This window comes from Scyliorhinus torazame, chromosome 21, assembly GCF_047496885.1.
Source record: "Scyliorhinus torazame isolate Kashiwa2021f chromosome 21, sScyTor2.1, whole genome shotgun sequence".
NCBI classification, from domain to species: Eukaryota; Metazoa; Chordata; class Chondrichthyes; order Carcharhiniformes; family Scyliorhinidae; genus Scyliorhinus; species Scyliorhinus torazame.
Window position 1 is genome coordinate 34790692 of NC_092727.1, and position 21994 is coordinate 34812685.

At 55.6% G+C, this 21994-nt stretch overlaps 1 long non-coding RNA gene across 1 annotated transcript in view; it reads left to right on the top strand.

Annotated features, from left to right (window-relative positions):
• LOC140397970 (uncharacterized) overlaps nucleotides 1-21724 on the top strand; it is a 44479-nt gene extending 22755 nt beyond the window's left edge. The window contains exons 2-3 of the long non-coding RNA XR_011937362.1: nucleotides 20114-20217; nucleotides 21079-21724. This is a non-coding gene — a long non-coding RNA (uncharacterized lncRNA). The remainder of the gene's footprint in view (nucleotides 1-20113; nucleotides 20218-21078) is intronic.
• Nucleotides 21725-21994: the final 270 nt, after the last annotated feature.

Genomic DNA, 21994 nt, shown 5'->3' on the forward strand with positions numbered 1-21994 from the left:
CCACATAGGTACCAACGACATAGGTAGGAAAAGGGATAGGGATGTAAGGCAGGAATTCAGGGAGCTAGGGTGGAAACTTAGATCTAGGACAAACAGAGTTATTATCTCTGGGTTGTTACCCATGCCACGTGATAGCGAGACGAAGAATAGGGAGAGAGAGGAGTTGAACACGTGGCTACAGGGATGGTGCAGGAGGGAGGGTTTCAGATTTCTGGATAATTGGGGCTCATTCTGGGGTCGGTGGGACCTCTACAAACGGGATGGTCTACACCTGGACCAGAGGGGTACCAATATCCTGGTGGGGGAATTTGCTAATGCTCTTCGGGAGGGTTTAAACTAGTTCAGCAGTGGCTTGGGAACCCGAATTATAGCTCCAGTATACAGGAGGTTGAGAGTAGTGAGGTCATGAGTAAGGTTTCAAAGTTGCAGGAGTGTACCGGCAGGCAGGAAGGTGGTTTAAAGTGTGTCTTCTTCAATGCAGGAGCATCCGGAATAAGGTGGGTGAACTTGCAGCATGGGTTGGTACCTGGGACTTCGATGTTGTGGCCATTTCGGAGACATGGATAGAGCAGGGGCAGGAATGGTTGTTGCAGGTGCCGGGGTTTAGATATTTCAGTAAGCTCAGGGAAGGTGGTAAAAGAGGGGGAGGGGTGGCATTGTTAGTCAAGGACAGTATTACGGTGGCAGAAAGGACGTTTGATGAAGACTCGTCTATGACGTAGTATGGGCTGAGCTTAGAAACGGAAAAGGAGAGGTCACCCTGTTAGGGGTTTCTATAGGCCTCAAAAAAGTTCCAGAGATGTAGAGGAAAGGATTGCAAAGATGATTCTGGATAGGAGCGAAAGCAACAGGGTAGTTGTGATGGGGGACTAACTTTCCAAATATTGACTGGAAACGCTATAGTTCGAGTACTTTAGATGGGTCCGTTTTTGTCCAATGTGTGCAGGAGGGTTTCCTGACACAGTATGTAGATAGGCCAACGAGAGGTGAGGCCATATTGGATTTGGTACTGGGTAATGAACCAGGACAGGTGTTAGATTTGGAGGTAGGCAAGCACTTTGGTGATAGTGACCACAATTTGATTACATTTGCTTTAGTGATGGAAAGGGATAGATATATACTGCAGGGCAAGAGTTATATCTGGGGGAAAGGCAATTATGATGCGATGAGGCAAGATTTAGGATGCATCGGATGGAGAGGAAAACTGCAGGGGATGTGCACAATGGAAATGTGGAGCTTTTTCAAGGAACAGCTCCTGCGTGTCCTTGATAAGTATGTACCTGTCAGGCAGGGAGGAAGTGGCCGAGCAAGGGAACCGTGGTTTACTAAAGCAGTCGAAACACTTGTCAAGAGGAAGAAGGAGGCTTATGTAAAGATGAGACATGAAAGTTCAGTTAGGGCGCTCAAGAGTTACAAGTTAGCTAGGAAGGACGTAAAGAGAGAGCTAAGAAGAGCCAGGAGGGGACATGAGAAGTCTTTGGCAGGTAGGATCAAGGATAACCCTAAAGCTTTCTATAGATATGTCAGGAATAAAAGAATGACTAGGGGAAGAGTAGGGTCAGTCAACGACAGTAGTGGGAAGTTGTGCTTGGAGTCCGAGGAGATAGGAGAGGTGCTAAATGAATATTTTTCGTCAGTATTCACACAGGAAAAAGACAATGTTGTCGAGAATACTGAGATTCAGGCTACTGGACTAGAAGGGCTTGAGGTTCATAAGGAGGAGGTGTTAGCAATTCTGGAAAGTGTGAAAATAGATAAGTCCCCTGGGCCGGATGGGATTTATCCTAGGATTCTCTGGGAAGCTAGGGAGAAGATTGCTGAGCCTTTAGCTTTGATCTTAAAGACATATTTGTCTACAGGAATAGTGCCAGAAGACTGGAGGATAGCAAATGTTGTCCCCTTGTTCAAGAAGGGGAGTAGAGACAACCCAGGTAACTATAGACCAGTGAGCCTTACTTCTGTTGTGGGCAAAATCTTGGAAAGGTTTATAAGAGATCGGATGTATAATCATCTGGAAAGGAATAATTTGATTAGAAATAGTCAACACGGTTTTGTAAAGGGTAGGTCGTGCCTCACAAACCTTATTGAGTTCTTTGAGAAGGTGACCAAACAGATGGATGAGGGTAAAGCAGTTGATGTGTATATGGATTTCAGTAAAGCGTTTGATAAGGTTCCCCACAGTAGGCTACTACAGAAAATACAGAGGCATGCGATTCAGGGTGATTTAGCAGTTTAGATCAGAAATTGGCTAGCTGGAAGAAGACAAAGGGTGGTGGTTGATGGGAAATGTTCTGACTGGTGTCCAGTTACTAGTGGTGTACCCAAGGATCTGTTTTGTGGCCACTGCTGTTTGTCATTTTTATAAATGACCTGGAGGAGGGCGTAGAAGGATGGGTGAGTAAATTTGCACATGACAATAAAGTCGGTAGAGTTGTGGACAGTGCGGAAGGATGTTACAAGTTACAGAGGGACATAGATAAGTTGCAGCGCTGGGCTGAGAGGTGGCAAATGGAGTTTAATGCAGAAAAGTGTGAGGTGATTCATTTTGGAAGGAATAACAGGAAGACAGAATACTGGGCTAATGGTAAGATTCTTGGCAGTGTGGATGAGCAGAGAGATCTCGGTGTCCATGTACATAGATCCCTGAAGGTTGCCACCCAGGTTGAGAGGGTTGTTAAGAAGGCGTACGGTGTGTTAGCTTTTATTGGTAGAGGGATTGAGTTTCGGAGCCATGAGGTCATGTTGCAGCTGTACAAAACTCTGGTGCGGCCGCATTTGGAGTATTGCGTGCAATTCTGGTCGCCGCATTATAGGAACGATGTGGAAGCATTGGAAAGGGTGCAGAGGAGATTTGCTAGAATGTTGCCTGGTATGGAGGGAAGATCTTATGAGGAACGGCTGCGGGACTTGAGGCTGTTTTCGTTAGAGAGAAGAAGGTTAAGAGGTGACTTAATTGAGGCATACAAGATGATCAGAGGATTGGATAGGGTGGACAGTGAGTGCCTTTTTCCTCGGATGGTGATGTCTAGCACGAGGGGACATAGCTTTAAATTGAGGGGAGATAGATATAGGACAGATGTCAGAGGTAGGTTCTTTACTCAAAGAGTAATAAGGGCATGGAATGCCCTGCCTGCAACAGTAGTGGACTCGCCAATACGAAGGGCATTCAAATGGTCATTGGATAGACATATGGACGACAAGGGAATAGTGTAGATGGGCTTTAGAGTGGTTTCACAGGTCGGCGCAACATCGAGGGCCGAAGGGCCTGTACTGTGCTGTAATGTTGTATGTTCTTTGTTCTTTGTATGGAGTTTGCACATTCTCCCCGTCTCTGCAAGGGTTTCATCCTCACAACCCAAAAAGATGTGCAGAGTAGGTCAATTGGCCCCGCTAAATGCCCCTTAATTGGAAAAAAAAGAATTGGGTACTCTCAATTTCTTTTACAAAAAAGAAAGCTGGTTAGCAGACAGGAAGCAAAGAGTTGGAAAAAATGGGTCTTTTTCCGATTGGTAGGCAGTGAGTAGTGGGGTACCGCAGGGAACTGTGCTTGAACCCCAACTGTTCACATTCTATATTAATGATTTGGACGAGGGAACTAAATGTATTCTCTCCAGATTTGCAGATGGTACAAAGTTGGGTAGGAGAGTGAGCTGTGAGGAGGATGCAGAAATGCTTTAGCGTGATTTGGACAGGCTGAGTGAGTGGGCAAATGCATGGCAGATGCAGTAATGTGGATAAATGTGAGGTTATCCACATCAGTAGCAAAAGTAGGAAGGCAGATTCTTTTTGAATGGGTGTAAATTGAGAGTGGCTGATACTCAGCCAGACCTTGGTGTCCTCAGGCATCAGTCACGGAAAGTAAGCACGCAGATACAGCAGCCAGTCAAGAAGGCAAATGCTATGTTGGCTTTAAAGCGAGAGGATTTGAGTATAGGAATAGGGATGCTTTACTGCCATCGTATAGGGTGTTGATGAGGTCACACTTGGGAGTTGTGTGTGCAATTTTGATGTCCTTATATGAGGAAGCATGTTCTAGCTAAGGCTGTTTCTATGTATGTATTGTGAACTCAAGGACAGGCCGAGCCAGGAATTCTCCCAACTTCTGCTGCCACCTCTTGGATGAAAATCCAGACCAATGTGTTTAATTCTGGTCACTCTGCTTTAGAGAAGGTGCAATAAAGAACCATGAGAATGCTTCCAGGGATAGAGGTCTTCAGTCATGTGGATTGGAAGGTTGAAAGGAGGCGTGAAAGAATGACGGGTTTAGACAGTAGATAAGGATAAACTGTTCCTAGTTGTGTAAGGTTCAAGACACCGATTTAAGTCACTTGACAAAAGAATCATCGCCGGCTTGAGGAGTGATGAGGATTTGGAATGCATACCTGAGGGTGCGGTGGAGGGAGATTAAATTATGATTTTCAGAATGGAACCAGATAATTACCTTCAGAGAGAGCATTTGCAGGGTTATGGGGAAATGATGTGGGAGTGGGAATAATTGAAGCACTCCTGCAGAGAGGTAGCATGGACATGATGGGCCGAATGGCCACCTTCTATGTTGTAACCATTCTATGATTAACAATTAGGATTTAACATTTAATAAAATAACTTCTGTATACATAGCCTGGTGGAATGCATCGAATGGTTTATATTTCGCTGATATTGTTTCCATGGCATGCTGATATTTGCACTCACTGCCTATGCTACTTCCTTCCAGGCTAAGCCGATCACTTCCCATCACAGTTTCACTTTCCCATCCCCTAGAGTGTGTCATAGATGCTTACAGGAGAGAGAAAGAGAAAATGCTGGAAAATCTCAGCAGGTCTGGCAGCATCTGTAGGAAGAGAAAAGAGCTGATGTTTCGAGTCCGATGACTCTTTGTCAAAGCTAACAGACAGAGAAAGTGGGAAATATTTATACTGTGGAGTGAGAATGAAAGATGAGTCATAGCCACAGAAACCCAGGGAAACCAGGTGCTAATGGCCATAGAAACCAAAGGAAAGAGTGCTAATGGCAGTCCCCAGAGAGAACAAAAGATGTGAAAGGTCAAACAGCAGGGAGACTAACATCAGAGGATGAACTGTAGATGTGGGGAGGGGAAGGGGAAGCAAAGAGGAGAAAGGTGAAGGAAAGGTGGATAACATTGGGAGGGGGAGAATTAAATATATATTAAGAAAGGAAGAAATGGTAAAAGACAGTTAAAATGAAACGGGATGAAAACAAATGGGTCGAGGTGGGGGTGGAGCTGATCATCTGAAGTTGTTGAATTCGATCTTCAGGCCGGAAGGCTGTAGTGTGCCTAACCGGAAGATGAGATGTTGTTCCTCCAGTTTGTGTTGAGCTTCACTGGAACATTGCAGCAGGCCAAGAACAGACATGCTGAGCATCTTCGGTCTGTGCGCATTCAGGACCCTGACCTTCCTGTTGCTTGCCATTTTAACAAAATACCCTGCTTTCATGCCCACATGTGAAGCACAGTGCTAACCACTGTGCTACCATGCCACCAGTGTTGGCCACTGCCTCCCGTCATAGCAAATATTGAACATAGACAACTTGATAGTCCCTGCCACTAAGTCTTCACTTGCAGACACAATCAGTCAGGATTCAAGGAATGGGTGGTAAGAATGCTTTGCGTAGAAGAGCAAAGACTTAAACCCTGCATTGCAGGATGGGATGCACATAACATGAGTGCTGTCAAGTGACTGTCTTGTCTGGGAAGCATTGTACCTAATGCTAAACTAATGGGGCAATGTTTGACTATTACTGTAGAGAATACAGATAAGGCCATAAGAAATAGGAACAGGAGTTAGGTCCTTCAGCGCCTTGAGCCTGCTCCACCATTCAATAGAATCATGGCTGATCTGGCATCCCTCGCGTTCACTTTCCTGCCTTTTCCCCATAACCCTCGATATCCTGGCTAATTAAGAATCTTTCCATCTCAGCCTTAAATATACACAAGACCACTGCCCCCCTCAGCTCTTTCTGGCACAGAGTTCCAAAGACTCACAACCCTCTGAGAGAAGACATTCCTCCTCATGTCAGTCTTAAATGGGTACCCCTTTATTCTGAGACCATGCCCTCTGGTCCTAGACTCTCCCATGAGGGGAAACATCCACTTAGCAAACATCCACTTCACATTTACCCTGTCAACCCCCTTTTTGTAAGGGCCACGAAGAATCCAGCACGAGTTGAGAGGATACAAAGTAATAACATTTATTTACTATAACATATATACATAACAGTAGCAGTAACTTCCCTTGCTACATACTACTTCCTGCTGGTTCCTGAACTGGCCAGCTTTATTTATACTAGGAGTTTACTAGTGGTTTCTCCACCCCCCTCATTGGTGGAAGCTCATACTCCCACAGGATTGTGGGATAGTCGTTAGTCCCCAGCCAATGGTAAGTAGGCAGTTTATAACATCCCTCCCCCACAAAGTCCAAGGAATCCACCGAAGACCCTGGCGAACGAGGGCATCGGACTCGTTTGGCCGCAGGCTGGACACCATTTGCACGCGAAGCTGGATCAGGCGGCGTGTAACGAGATGGAGACCGGCGCTTCCGTGATGAACGGCGCAACGGTTGTACATCCACGGCCCGTGGACCCAAGGATTCCCCCTCTGATGCATCCTGTGTCTCCATCTCGGAGTCAGAGTCTGCTGTCTCCGTCATGTCAGCGTCTCTATCTCCATACGGTCCCATAACGACCTGCGCAGGCTTCGAGTGAGGCACCAGTGGTAGATTGTGAGGACTACCTTCCCTTGTCTCTGGTCTCTGCGGCTGTAGAAATGAGCTCCGGGGCGGGGAATCTTTTGAGGGGATAGTCTTCTGGACCGAACGTGGTATACATGTTTTCGCTGGAGACGACCCTGGGCTTGCACTTGGTAAGATATAGGGCCCGTTTGGCGAAAGATTACACCAGGAACCCATTGGGCACCACCAGCAAAATTCCGAACGAACACTGGGTCACCGGGCGCAAACTGCCGAATCGGCCGATGCCGAGAAAATCCCTGTCCCTGCCGTTCTTGTGTGCAGCGTACGTTTGCGCCAATGTCCGGGAAAACCATACTAAGGCGGGTGCGAAGTCTCCGGCCCATTAGGAGTTCTGCGGGAGCTACCCCAGTCACTGCATGGGGGGTGGTCCTGTACGTAAACAAAAAGCGAGCCAGTCTCGTGTCCATTGATCCGGAAGACTGCTTCTTTAGGCCTCTTTTGAATGTCTGCACTGCGCGCTCTGCCAACCCATTTGAAGCCGGGTGGTAAGGGGCAGTGCGGATATGGCGGATGCCGTTCATCTTCGTGAACCTCGCAAACTCCTCACTCGTGAATGGAGTGCCGTTATCCGTGACCAGCACCTCGGGGAGGCCATGCGTACTAAACGATAAACGCATCTTTTCAATTGTTGCGCAGGACGGTGTCCCCTGCATCTTATGCACCTCTAGCCATTTGGACTGGGCGTCAATTAGTAGAAGGAACATGGATCCTTGAAAAGGGCCTGCGAAATCTGCATGCAAGCGTGCCCAAGGCCGCCCTGGCCATTCCCAGTGATGTAGGGGCGTGGCCGGCGGAAGCTTCTGATGCTCCTGGCAAATGGAGCAGTTTTGGGCCACCTTCTCAATGTCGGTGTCGAGGCCTGGCCACCAGACATAACTCCGGGCCAACATTTTCATTTTGGTCACGCCTGGATGCCCATTGTGCAAGTCTGTTAATATCAGCTCCTGGCCTTTTTCCGGGACAATCACACGCGTCCCCCACAAGAGGATGCCGTCTTTCACGCTGAATTCTGACCGCTTGGAGGAAAATGCCCGCAACTCACCTGGGAGCTGTCTATGCTGCCCACCATACAGGACTATGTGCCGAACCTTTGACAGGACTGGCTCCGTCTGGGTCCACTCACGGATCTGTGATGCCGTGACAGGCAAGGTGTCCATAAAATTTAGGGTTGCAACCACCTCACCGGTCGTGGGGGTCGACATGGGGCCGGTCGATAAAGGCAATCGGCTCAGTGCGTCGGCATTTGCTATCTGCGTACCTGGTTTGTGCTCCAGAGAATACTCGTATGCAGCAAGCAACAAAGCCCAGCGCTGGATCCGTGCGGAAGCAATGGGCGGTATTGGCTTATCCTCTCTGAAAAGTCCCAGCAGGGGCTTATGATCAGTCACGACAGTGAAATGGTGGCCGTACACGTACTGGTGGAAGCGTTTCACCGCAAAAACCACAGCCAGGCCCTCCTCCTCGATCTGCGCATACTTTTTCTCCGCTGCAGTCAATGTGCGGGAGGCGAAAGCTATCGGCCGCTCGGCCCCGTTCTCCATCTTGTGGGACAGGACGGCCCCAATACCATACGGGGATGCATCACATGTGACGAGCAAAGGCTTTCCAGGATCATAGTGGGTTAGTAACCCAGACGACGACAATTGTTGCTTTACCCGCCGGAAAGCGGTTTCTTGCGGCTAACCCCAAACCCAGGTGTGATTTTTCTTTAGCAGAAGGTGCAAGGGGGCCAGCGTAGTTGCCAGATTGGGGAGGAATTTCCCGTAATAGTTTACGAGACCGAGAAAAGAACGAAGATGCGAAGTGTCAGTCGGGGCGGGGGCATGTTGAATTGCACGCACCTTCTCTGCGACGGGGTGCAGACCTTCACGGTCCACCCGATAACCTAGGTAGACTACTTCCTTTGCCTGAAATACGCACTTTGTGCGACGTAAACGGACTCCAGCCTCCGAAAGGCATCTAAGGACAGCCTCCAGATTTTCCAAATGTTCCTGCTCCGACGTCCCTGTAATCAAAACATCATCTAGGTAGACAGCCACACGTGGTAAACCTCTCAAAATGCCCTCCATAACACGTTGAAAAATTGCACAGGCAGAGGATACTCCAAAGGGCAACCGTGTATAGAACATAGAACATAGAACAATACAGCGCAGTACAGGCCCTTCGGCCCACGATGTTGCACCGAAACAAAAGCCATCTAACCTACACTATGCCATTATCATCCATATGTTTATCCAATAAACTTTTAAATGCCCTCAATGTTGACGAGTTCACTACTGTAGCAGGTAGGGCATTCCACGGCCTCACTACTCTTTGCGTAAAGAACCTACCTCTGACCTCTGTCCTATATCTATTACCCCTCAGTTTAAAGTTATGTTCCCTCGTGCCAGCCATATCCATCCGCGGGAGAAGGCTCTCACTGTCCACCCTATCCAACCCCCTGATCATTTTGTATGCCTCTATTAAGTCTCCCCTTAACCTTCTTCTCTCCAACGAAAACTACCTCAAGTCCATCAGCCTTTCCTCATAAGATTTTCCCTCCATACCAGGCAACATCCTGGTAAATCTCCTCTGCACCCGCTCCAAAGCCTCCACGTCCTTCCTATAATGCGGTGACCAGAACTGTACGCAATACTCCAAATGCGGCCGTACCAGAGTTCTGTACAGCTGCAAAATGACCTCCCGACACCGGAACTCAATCCCTCTACCAATAAAGGCCAACACTCCATAGGCCTTCTTCACAACCCTATCAACCTGGGTGGCAACTTTCAGGGATCTATGTACATGGACACCTAGATCCCTCTGCTCATCCACACTTTCAAGAACTTTACCATTAGCCAAATATTCCGCATTCCTGTTATTCCTTCCAAAGTGAATCACCTCACACTTCTCTACATTAAACTCCATTTGCCACCTCTCAGCCCAGCTCTGCATCTTATCTATATCCCTCTGTAACCTGCTACATCCCTCCACACTATCGACAACACTACCGACTTTAGTATCGTCTGCAAATTTACTCACCCACCCTTCTGCGCCTTCCTCTAGGTCATCGATAAAAATGACAAACAGCAACGGCCCCAGAACAGATCCTTGTGGTACTCCACCGAAACATTAATCATTCTATCGTAGAAAAGAAATTCTGAAAATGCAGGGATTGAAAATGGGTCTGAGTCAATTAGGAGGTATCTACAAATTCATGTGAGCTTTCTTTGTTCTCAGTTCTTCTCGGGTTTTTTTTTAAGTAGTGATTCCATTTGTCAGATCAGTCTTTCATGGAGTCTGATATTTTACAGTGCTGAGGGAAGCCAGATCAATGCTCGAGTCAAGTCTTCAACTGGACCTGCTCTAATCCCATTTTACGTGCTAATCCCTATATTATTTTAGTCTTAATTTTCAAATCCTTACCCAATTTCTGTTTAAATAGTGCCCTCGACTGTTCCTAAACACGTATTTATCCATCTAATGCTCTGGTAATTCTCCTTAGAACGGGTACAGCACAGAAGGAGACCATTTGGCTTGTCGACTCCAATGCATAGGTAAATCAGTGTTAACGCATGCTGTGTTGTACGGCACAATGGAAATAAAGGGCGAGATTCTCACATGCCGCGCCGTATGGGAGAATCGCCTTTCGCGCCATATTTTCCCACGGTGCCGGACCGACGCCGTTCCGCCATTCTCCCAAACGGCGAGAACGGCTTCATTGAGGTCGGTGCTGCGCCTGCTGGAGAATCGCCCGAGGTACTAAGTACGGCGATTGTCCGGGTCCCCCGCTATTCAGACGCCCGGATGGGCCGAAGTCCCGGGGGGGGGAGGAGCAGGGGCTGGAGGAAGGAGTGGGGAAAGGAGGAGGGGGTGGGGAAAGGAGGAGGGGGTGGGGAAAGGAGGAGGGGGTGGGGAAAGGAGGAGGGGGTGGGGAAAGGAGGAGGGGGTGGGGAAAGGAGGAGGGGGTGGGGAAAGGAGGAGGGGTGGGGAAAGGAGGAGGGGGTGGGGCGAGGGGGAGGAGGGGGGTGGGGCGAGGGGGAGGAGGGGGGTGGGGCGAGGGGGAGGAGGGGGGTGGGGCGAGGAGGAGGAGGGGGTGGGGCGAGGAGGAGGAGGGGGGTGAGGCGAGGAGGAGGGGGGTGGGGCGAGGAGGAGGAGGGGGGTGGGGCGAGGAGGAGGGGGTGGGGCGAGGAGGAGGGGGTGGGGCGAGGAGGAGGGGGTGGGGCGAGGAGGTGGAGGGGGTGGGGCGAGGAGGAGGAGGGGGTGGGGCGAGGAGGAGGAGGGGGTGGGGCGAGGAGGAGGAGGGGGTGGGGCGAGGAGGAGGAGGGGGTGGGGCGAGGAGGAGGAGGGGGTGGGGCGAGGAGGAGGAGGGGGTGGGGCGAGGAGGAGGAGGGGGTGGGGCGAGGAGGAGGAGGGGGTGGGGCGAGGAGGAGGAGGGGGTGGGGCGAGGAGGAGGAGGGGGTGGGGCGAGGAGGAGGAGGGGGTGGGGCGAGGAGGAGGAGGGGGTGGGGCGAGGAGGAGGAGGGGGTGGGGCGAGGAGGAGGAGGGGGTGGGACGAGGAGGAGGAGGGGGGTGGGGCGAGGAGGAGAGGGTGGGGCGAGGAGGAGGGGGGTGGGGCGAGGAGGAGGGGGGTGGGGCGAGGAGGAGGAGGGGGGTGGGGCGAGGAGGAGAGGGTGGGGCGAGGAGGAGGGGGGTGGGGCGAGGAGGAGGGGGGTGGGGCGAGGAGGAGGAGGGGGGTGGGGCGAGGAGGAGGAGGGGGGTGGGGCGAGGAGGAGGGGGGGGTGGGGCGAGGAGGAGGGGGGGGCGAGGAGGAGGGGGTGGGACGAGGAGGAGGAGGGGGGTGGGGCGAGGAGGAGAGGGTGGGGCGAGGAGGAGGGGGGTGGGGCGAGGAGGAGGGGGGTGGGGCGAGGAGGAGGAGGGGGGTGGGGCGAGGAGGAGGAGGGGGGTGGGGCGAGGAGGAGGGGGGGGTGGGGCGAGGAGGAGGGGGGGGCGAGGAGGAGGGGGGTGGGGCGAGGAGGAGGGGGGTGGGGCGAGGAGGAGGGGGGTGGGGCGAGGAGGAGGGGGGGGGGGCGAGGAGGAGGGGGGTGGGGCGAGGAGGAGGGGGGGGGGCGAGGAGGAGGAGGGGGGTGGGGCGAGGAGGAGGGGGGGTGGGGCGAGGAGGAGGGGGGGGGCGAGGAGGAGGAGGGGGGTGGGGCGAGGAGGAGGAGGGGGGTGGGGCGAGGAGGAGGAGGGGGGTGGGGCGAGGAGGAGGAGGGGGGTGGGGCGAGGAGGAGGAGGGGGGTGGGGCGAGGAGGAGGAGGGGGGTGGGGCGAGGAGGAGGAGGGGGGTGGGGCGAGGAGGAGGAGGGGGGTGGGGCGAGGAGGGGGGTGGGGCGAGGAGGAGGAGGGGGGTGGGGCGAGGAGGAGGAGGGGGGTGGGGCGAGGAGGAGGAGGGGGGTGGGGCGAGGAGGAGGAGGGGGGTGGGGCGAGGAGGAGGAGAGGGGTGGGGCGAGGAGGAGGAGGGGGGTGGGGCGAGGAGGAGGAGGGGGGTGGGGCGAGGAGGAGGAGGGGGGTGGGGCGAGGAGGAGGAGGGGGGTGGGGCGAGGAGGAGGAGGGGGGTGGGGCGAGGAGGAGGAGGGGGGTGGGGCGAGGAGGAGGAGGGGGGTGGGGCGAGGAGGAGGAGGGGGGTGGGGCGAGGAGGAGGAGGGGGTGGGGCGAGGAGGAGGAGGGGGGTGGGGCGAGGAGGAGGAGGGGGGTGGGGCGAGGAGGAGGAGGGGGGTGGGGCGAGGAGGGGGGTGGGGCGAGGAGGAGGAGGGGGGTGGGGCGAGGAGGAGGAGGGGGGTGGGGCGAGGAGGAGGAGGGGGGTGGGGCGAGGAGGAGGAGGGGGGTGGGGCGAGGAGGAGGAGGGGGGTGGGGCGAGGAGGAGGAGGGGGGTGGGGCGAGGAGGAGGAGGGGGGTGGGGCGAGGAGGAGGAGGGGGGTGGGGCGAGGAGGAGGAGGGGGGTGGGGCGAGGAGGAGGAGGGGGGTGGGGCGAGGAGGAGGAGGGGGGTGGGGCGAGGAGGAGGAGGGGGGTGGGGCGAGGAGGAGGAGGGGGGTGGGGCGAGGAGGAGGAGGGGGGTGGGGCGAGGAGGAGGAGGGGGGTGGGGCGAGGAGGAGGAGGGGGGTGGGGCGAGGAGGAGGAGGGGGGTGGGGCGAGGAGGAGGAGGGGGGTGGGGCGAGGAGGAGGAGGGGGGTGGGGCGAGGAGGAGGAGGGGGGTGGGGCGAGGAGGAGGAGGGGGTGGGGCGAGGAGGAGGAGGGGGTGGGGCGAGGAGGGGGGTGGGGCGAGGAGGAGGAGGAGGGGGGTGGGGCGAGGAGGAGGAGGGGGGTGGGGCGAGGAGGAGGAGGGGGGTGGGGCGAGGAGGAGGTGGAGGGGGGTGGGGCGAGGAGGAGGAGGAGGGGGGTGGGGCGAGGAGGAGGAGGGGGGTGGGGCGAGGAGGAGGAGGGGGGTGGGGCGAGGAGGAGGAGGAGGGGGGTGGGGCGAGGAGGAGGAGGAGGAGGGGGGTGGGGCGAGGAGGAGGAGGAGGGAGGTGGGGCGAGGAGGAGGAGGAGGGGGGTGGGGCGAGGAGGAGGAGGAGGGGGGTGGGGCGAGGAGGAGGAGGAGGGGGGTGGGGCGAGGAGGAGGAGGAGGGGGGTGGGGCGAGGAGGAGGAGGAGGGGGGTGGGGCGAGGAGGAGGAGGAGGGGGGTGGGGCGAGGAGGAGGAGGAGGGGGGTGGGGCGAGGAGGAGGAGGAGGGGGGTGGGGCGAGGAGGAGGGGGGTGGGGCGAGGAGGAGGGGGGTGGGGCGAGGAGGAGGGGGGTGGGGCGAGGAGGAGGGGGGTGGGGCGAGGAGGAGGGGGGTGGGGCGAGGAGGAGGTGAGGCGAGGTGGAGGAGGAGGGGGGTGAGGCGAGGAGGAGGTGAGGCGAGGTGGAGGAGGGGGCTGTGGCGAGGAGGAGGAGGGGAGTGAGGCGAGGAGGAGGAGGGGGGTGAGGCGAGGAGGAGGAGGGGGGTGAGGCGAGGAGGAGGGGGGTGAGGCGAGGAGGGGGGTGAGGCGAGGAGGAGGAGGGGGTGAGGCGAGGAGGAGGAGGGGGGTGAGGCGAGGAGGAGGAGGGGGGTGAGGCGAGGAGGAGGAGGAAGGGGGTGAGGCGAGGAGGAGGAGGAGGGGGGTGAGGCGAGGAGGAGGAGGAGGGGGGTGAGGTGAGGAGGAGGAGGAGGGGGGTGAGGCGAGTAGGAGGAGGAGGGGGGTGAGGCGAGGAGGAGGAGGAGGGGGGTGAGGCGAGGAGGAGGAGGAGGGGGGTGAGGCGAGGAGGAGGAGGAGGAGGGGGGTGAGGCGAGTAGGAGGAGGAGGGGGGTGAGGCGAGGAGGGGGTGAGGCGAGGTGGAGGAGGGGGGTGAGGCGAGGAGGAGGAGGGGGGGAATGCGAGGAGGAGGAGGGGGGTGAGGCGAGGAGGAGGAGGGGGTGAGGCGAGGAGGGGGTGAGGCGAGGAGGAGGAGGGGGGCGAGGCGAGGAGGAGGAGGGGGGTGAGGCGAGGAGGAGGAGGGGGGTGAGGCACGATCAATTGAACAAAGACTAAAGGATCAATTGAACAAAGACTAAAGTTGGATACAACTGAGGCTTTATTGCTCTAAGAAGGGACTACCGGCGAACCTGTAGTACAGGTCCTACTTTACATCACCTAATACAGGTGCAACATTGGGTTGGAGGAGGGGGTGGGGAAAGGAGGAGGAGGGGGTGGGGAAAGGAGGAGGAGGGGTGGGGAAAGGAGGAGGAGGGGGTGGGGAAAGGAGGAGGAGGGGGTGGGGAAAGGAGGAGGAGGGGGTGGGGAAAGGAGGAGGAGGGGGTGGGGAAAGGAGGAGGAGGGGGTGGGGAAAGGAGGAGGAGGGGGTGGGGAAAGGAGGAGGAGGGGGTGGGGAAAGGAGGAGGAGGGGGTGGGGAAAGGAGGAGGAGGGGGTGGGGAAAGGAGGAGGAGGGGGTGGGGAAAGGAGGAGGAGGGGGTGGGGAAAGGAGGAGGAGGAGGGGGTGGGGAAAGGAGGAGGAGGAGGGGTGGGGTAAGGAGGAGGAGGAGGGGTGGGGGAAGGAGGAGGAGGAAGGGTGGGAGAAGGAGGAGGAGGAGGGGTGGGGGAAGGAGGAGGAGGGTTGGGGGAAGGAGGAGGAGGAGGGGTGGGGGAAGGAGGAGGGGTGGGTGAAGGAGGAGGAGGAGAGGTGGCGGAAGGAGGAGGAAGAGGGGTGGGGAAGGAGTAGGGGGAGGGGTGGGGGAAGGATGAGGAGGAGAGGGTGGGGGAAGGAGGAGGGGGAGGGGTGGGGGAAGGATGAGGAGGAGGAGGGGTGGGGGAAGGATGAGTGAGGTGGAGGAAGGAGTAGGAGGAGTGGGGAAAGAGGAGGAGGAGGTGGGGTGGTGGGAGGAGGAGGAGGAGGGGGTGGGGTGGAGGAGGGGTGGGGGAAGGAGGAGGGGTGGGGGAAGGAGGAGGAGGGATGGGGGAAGGTGGAGGAGAGGAGGGGTGGGGCAAGGCGGAGGAGGAGAGGGTGGGGCAAGGAGGAGGGGGGTGGGGGGAGGAGGAGAGGAGGGGGAAGGAGGAGGAGGGGTGGGGCAAGGCTGAGGAGGAGAGGGTGGGGCAAGGAGGAGGGGGTGGGGCAAGGAGGAGGCGAGGAGGGGTGGGGCAAGGCGGAGGAGGAGAGGGTGGGGCAAGGAGGAGGGTGGTGGGGCAAGGAGGAGGGTGGTGGGACAAGGAGGAGGGGGTGGGGCAAGGAGGAGGGGAGAGTGGCAAGGAGGAGGGGGAGTGGGGGGAGGAGGAGGGGGAGTGGGGGGAGGAGGAGGGGGAGGAGGGGGTGGGGGAGGAGGGGGTGGGGGAGGAGGGGGTGGGGGGAGGAGGGGGTGGACGTAGGAGGGGGTGGGGGTAGGAGGTGGAGGGGGGAGGAGGAGGGGGAGGAGGGGGTGGGGGAGGAGGGGGTGGGGGGAGGAGGGGGTGGGGGGAGGAGGGGGTGGACGTAGGAGGGGGTGGGGGTAGGAGGTGGAGGGGGGAGGAGGGGGTGGGGAGGAGGAGGAAGGGGTGGAGGAGGGAGTGGAGGAAGGAGGTGGCGGTGGAGGAAGGAGGAGGGCGTGCTGGAAATGGTGCCGCCATGCTGTGCGGGTGGGGTGGGGGAGGGTGGGCAAGGTTTCCCGCTGGAGCGACATGCCAGGCGGCCTGCCATGGCTGCACAGTGGCGAAGACACGCTTCCAAGTGCAGGTCATGATGATGGGCTGAGGCAAGTGGCGCTGCACTGAGGAGGGACGGGGTGAAGTGGGCGGTGGACGGATACTGGGCAGGGCGAAGGTTGCATGTGTGTCTGCAGTGGAACAAGGCAGCCGGGGCACCCATGGACCCTGACTGTCTTGTTGTCAAAGCGCCATCGTTAAACATGTTGATGTCCCTCCTCCTCCTCCCCCCCCCCCCTCTTCGTGTAGTTTGTCAGGTTTGCGCACCAGCCAGCCATGTTTGCCGCCGTGGAAGGAGCAGCAGGTAGCCATTTGACGCCGCCGACGAAGGCGGCTCAGAGCAGCTGCTGGAGCGGCGGCTGCAGCTGAGGGACTGGCTGCAGAGGGCCTAGTGCCAGCCGCTCATGCTGCAGGCCCTCCCGCCCGACAGGTGCATGAGGAGGCGGAGGGTGACAATGACCACCACATTGTCGGGCATGCGGAGGACGAGGATTCGGATCCTGAAGGGGCGCAGGTGGATGAGCAGGAGCAGGTGGTGGTGCCAATGCGCCAGTGTACCGGGACCGCATGTCGTTCCAGGACCTTCTGGATACGGCATGCAGGAGGAGACTCCGATTGAGTCGGGAGACCGTGGCACATATATGCCACCTCGTGGCGCACCTGGCACCATGTGGAACGGGGGGAGGACATGCTATCCCGGTGACCGTCAAGGTCACGGTTGCCCTCAATTTCTTCGCCATGGGTCCTTCCTGGCGCCGAGCAGGGACCTGTCTGGAATCTCACAGGCATCGGTGCACTGGTGCATCCGGGCCGTCACCGATGCCCTGTATGACATCGCCGACAGGTACATAAATTTTCCGGAGGATCGCGCACACCAGGCTGACCAGGCAGCGGGCTTCGCCTCCGTGGCTGGGATGCCGATGATCCAGGGGGTGATTGATGGGGTGCACGTCGGCATGCGTCCGCCCTCGGATAACAGGGACGTTTTCCTGAACAGGAAGGAGAACTACTCGATGAACATTCACGTGGTCTGCGACCATCCCATGAAGATCCCCCCGGCTGAGGTTGCTGGGTGACAGGGGTTACCCGTTGCGGTTGTGGCTGATGACACCTATACGGAGGCCACAGAACAACGTGGAGACCTGCTATAATGAGGCCCATGCAGCGACCAGGGGTATTGTGGAGAGGTGCTTTGGCCTCCTGCCCTCACAACCCTACCGCCCACACCACCACTTTCACAGCACCTTACACCTGTGGCACACGTGAATGTTTTAACAGTTGCTTGTGTCAGCGGGTGTGATCAATGCCATGTTGAATGATGACAACCCGCTCTGCGATTGAGCTGTGATCTCCGGATCGCTAGACAATGTCTGACTCGTGGCCATTTCTGAACCCTCCGCCTCGGTGGTCCCTGTATGCGTCACGGACAATCCACCACATGACCATGTGGGGCAGCTCCGTTGGTGTGCTGACGGTGATGGGGTGTTGGGGACGGGGCGAGGGGGGGGGGGGGGGGGAGAAACACCCAACACCCCCCCCGGCCTCACCGTTGGACAGAACTTCGACCTCCAGCGTCACTCGCTCCCCCTCACGACCCCTCAGGCACCGGACATAGCACAGAGGCATCTAGGTTTGGTGTAACAGTGCCCTAGCCCCTACAAATAAGCTGTGCCCTGCACCCGTGCCAACTTACTACATGTCTAACTTGGCCTTATGGGCCCACTACGTCTTGGTGTTTCCCCAGACGGTACAGCAGGAGTGGAGGCGGACTGCTGAGACTCCTGCCCTGTGACGTTGGTCCCCATCAGCGCGCGTTTCCTGGGGCGACCCGGCTTGGATGGACCAGGCTGCTCGGCGGGTGTGCTGGATGGCGTGGTGCCACCATGCTCTGCCCGCTGCCCACCAGATGCACCAGGGACGGAATGGGGGAGTCCAAGTGTTCCAGGACCTCCTTTGCTGGAGTAACCGGGATGGGCACCAGTACCTCCTCCTCCCTCGGGGAGCAAACTCGAGCTCCTCATCTGTCCCCAGGTCTGGGGTCTCCTGTGACGATCCTTGGACCGACGTAACTAGTCCGTGGCCCACGTTAGGTGCCATGTCCGGTGTGTCCGTCGACTGTCTGGTCGTCCTCTGTACGTCACTGATCCAGAGTCCCCGTCCTCTCTCCGTCACTGTCCTGGCTCGCAGCCCTCTACTCGTCTGACTCACAGTCATCAGTGTCCTGACTGTCCATCCTGTGTTCGTCCGTGTCGTGTCTGTCCGTCCTCTGTGCGTCCCCCTCCAGTTCCCCAGCCTCAGAGAAGGGCCCTCCTGTCAGTCTTCCTTCCCCCCTCTGCCGTGCATCCGTGGGGGCGGATGAGCTTGCAGCTGGACGGCGGGGGCTTGCCCGCGATGTCCCTGGCCGATCGGCTCCTGGCCCTGGGGAAGACAATGAGGCATGTATCGTTAGACAGGCGGAGTCGGGGTTGGTGGGGGCAGTGTGAGGGGGTGGAGTGTTAGGTGGTGGTTAAGGGGTGTAGGGATATGTGTCATGGGGTGGGTTCAAAGGGGGGGGGCTTGGGGGTAGTGGTAGGGGGTGTGGGGGAGGTGACGGGCTGAGGGGGTGTAGCCAGGCAGGGGAGTCTCACTTGGTCCTGCACCTCCAACCTGGCCTGGCGCTACCTCCCACGTGGGGGCTCCCCCAGCGTGGTTGGCGGTCAGCATCAAGTCGCACAGATGTTGTCAACATTATGACTGGGTGGAGCACGCTGGGCACCACGCCATGGCAGCTCTCAAGGGCGGTGTGTTGCCCATGTGGGTTGGGTACAACGTGGTGTCCCCAGACCCCACCACTCCTGCGTGGGCAGGGGGGGGAAGGAAGGGTGGGGTGTGGCCCGGGGGAACCCTCGGGGTACTTACCCTGGCAGCCCTCGTGAGGTCGTGGAGCTTCTTTCGGCACTGGTCTCCAGATCGGGGGGTGGGGTGCCCCACAGCGCTAACCGCGGTGCCCACCTCACGCCAGCCGCGCCTCACAGTGCTGGATGGTTGCCGGTGCCCACGTCTTGGGGACAAGATGGCTCTGCAGCATCTTCTACAGCATCCAGCAGCGTCTCGAGATCACTGCCCTGGGACCTGGGAGCAACACGGCGGGACTCAGCCACCTCGATCGTTCGGGTCCTGTGCGCGGATCGCGCACTTTAAATGACGCGGCACGGTGTCAGCTGCTCTGGCGCCATGCCCACCGCGTTTTCCGCGGCCCTGCTGCTGGCCCCTTTTCGGGGCCTGAATTGATCGTGCCCGCGGCCGTTTCGCGCTGTCGTGAAACGCGACGGCGTTCACATGGAGCGGACACTCTGCCTCATTATCGGAGAATCCCGCCCAAAAACGTTTGACATTTTTAATAGTGTTGATAAGTAAATCAGTTTGGGGGAACAGCCATTACCAGGTCAAATCATAATAATGGCTGTGCCCTCGTTTTCTAAATATATTACATCAACACTTTCAAAGATTCAATAGATAAGGAGTAGCCGCTATCTTAAATTGTGACAACCTTAGTTTTCGGGAGTGCAACTGCTCTGCACATGGCACCGAAATGAACATCAAGCATCAGTTTCTTAGTTATTGCATTGTGTTGGGTACAAAGAATGCTGTTGTTGATGTTGGCCAGGTCATTGTGACCCTTGCATTCGAAAAGTGAGAAATGACTCTTTTCTCAAAGCTGGCAGGCCCGTAATTTCTCCTACAATGCAGATAGACAGCAAGAATTTTATCCTGCTGTTGCATTCCCCCGACTGCTGAGCGTGGCAAATTTATTATTTTATTTTATTATTTTTTTCATAAATTTAGAGTACCCAATTGTTTTTTTCCCAATAAGGGCAATTTAGCGGGGCCAATCCACCAAACCTGCATATCCTCCTTGGGTTGTGGGGGTGAAACCCATGCAGTCACGGGGAAAATGTCCAAACTCCACACGGACAGTGACCCAGGGCTGGGTTCGAACCCTGATCCTCAGCGTCGTAGGCAGCAGTGTTAACCACTGTGCCACTGTGCTGCCCACAAATCTGTTATTTTAAGTTTTTCATCCTTTGAGGGTTTTTTTTCTTAAAGCCTTCTATTAACATTTAATTTTTGATATTGTGAACTCGCATGATTCAATAAAACTTGGTGTTTTTGTTCCCTGTTTTTCTCTTGAGGTAGAATTCATCCTGTCTCAATGCAAAATCCACCAGCCAGTGTGAATACAGGAATCAGCGATGCTGCAAACGGCATGGCCTGCATTATGAAAATGGTGTTGAAGACAGGTACACACTGCAGGATGATGCACTTTTCAAAAAGGTTGCAAGATTTCTAAATAGGTCTTACCCAAAAGTACAGGAAAAGACAAGCAATTCATTTCAGTTATCAGAAATAAACTATAAAGTTCTTCAAAAATACTCCACACATTTTGGAATATTTAGAATATGTTACATTGCTGAATCACTGCTGCATGTATAATAGAGCTGCTCCTTTAGATTCTGTCCATTGATTTTATTGGCTATTGGCATCAATACAATACAATTACATTTCATTTCTGGAGACCGTGAAGCAAGATCACGATTTCAATATATAAAACCTGTTGACCTGAATGAAATGGATTCTTGTTTATGGATGGCTATTTTGAACCAGGAGCTGATTCCCCAGGTAATCAATAAATAACATTACAAGATATTATTCTGAGTACTTATTAATGATGTAACTTACATCCTCATCAACAGCTCTAGTTACTACACAGATCCTTTGTTACAATGGCTACCACTTAATTTCTGTTACCTTTCTAGATTGACCCAGATTTAATTTCTGCCGTGGGAAACTGGAGGAGTAGTAAGCTTTCTGAACAAGAAAATTATAGAATAAAACGGACTTCCTTTCAAATGTGTTCACGTTAGGAACGGTAACTCGCCCCACAACCGAAGGACGTGCAGGGTAGGTGGATTGGCCACACTAAATTGCCCTTTAATTGAAAAAAAAAGTATAATTAAAAGCCCAATTCATCAATCTGCAGCTTTGTTTCTTTTCCAGAGCGAAATGTATCGAAATTAGGCAGAACTTTGAACTAAACCTCGGTGAGCTGTGGTTCACTCTTATGTAGTTTTGTATTTTCCATTTTTGTCCCTTCAATGCAGCAGAGAGGACACAGAGGAACAAGCAAACAAAAGACCTTCTGCCACTTAGAAGTTGTCATAGCTTCACTTTACATTCCCACTGACCTGACATTTAAGTCACTGCAATCTTTCACTGGAACTCTGTCAAAATCCAGACACATTGTTTGTTTTTAGTTCAAGAGCTTGAATTGCTTTATAAATGCCACCTACTGGAGGAAAAGAAAGCAACTCCAATGAAGACCCAGCACTTCTAATAGAAAACTGTGGGGGCCAATTACTTCAGTTGGCTAGCTGATGAGTATGTGGGTTTGATTCCTGCTCCAGCTGAGGTGGACCTGGTACTGGCAACGTTGTCCTGCTCCTGGGAGTGGAAGTCAATGGCAAACTCAATGCTGACAAACAGAACAGCTGTCAATAAAATGACTCAGGATGAAGCATCAGCAGACAATGAGCCAAGGACCTGCAGTCGGGCACAGCACAAATGAATGAACCTCAAGGTTTTTCCAGACGGAATAGAATAATGTTCAGAAAGAGACCACTTGGCCAGTTACTGCCTGCAGTGTCTCATTAAAGAGTTGTCCAATTTAGTTCCACTTCCCAGCATTTTCCCACATAAAACTGCAACAATAATTTCATTGCAGTGTTAATGTAAGTCTACTTGTGACAATAATAAAGATTATTATTATCAATTTCAAGTATCTCATTGCCTTTTGAAAATTCAATGAATATGGGGCGTCATTCTCCGACCCCCCGCAGGGTTGGAGAATCACTGGGGGCTGCCGTGAATCCCGCCCCCGCCGGTTGCCGAAGTCTCCGGTACCGGATATTCGGCGGGGGCGGGAATCGGGCCTCGCCGGTTGGCGGGCCCCCCCGCTGGATTCTCCGGCCCAGATGGGCCGAAGTCCCGCCGATAAATTACCTGTCCCGCTGGCGTGGA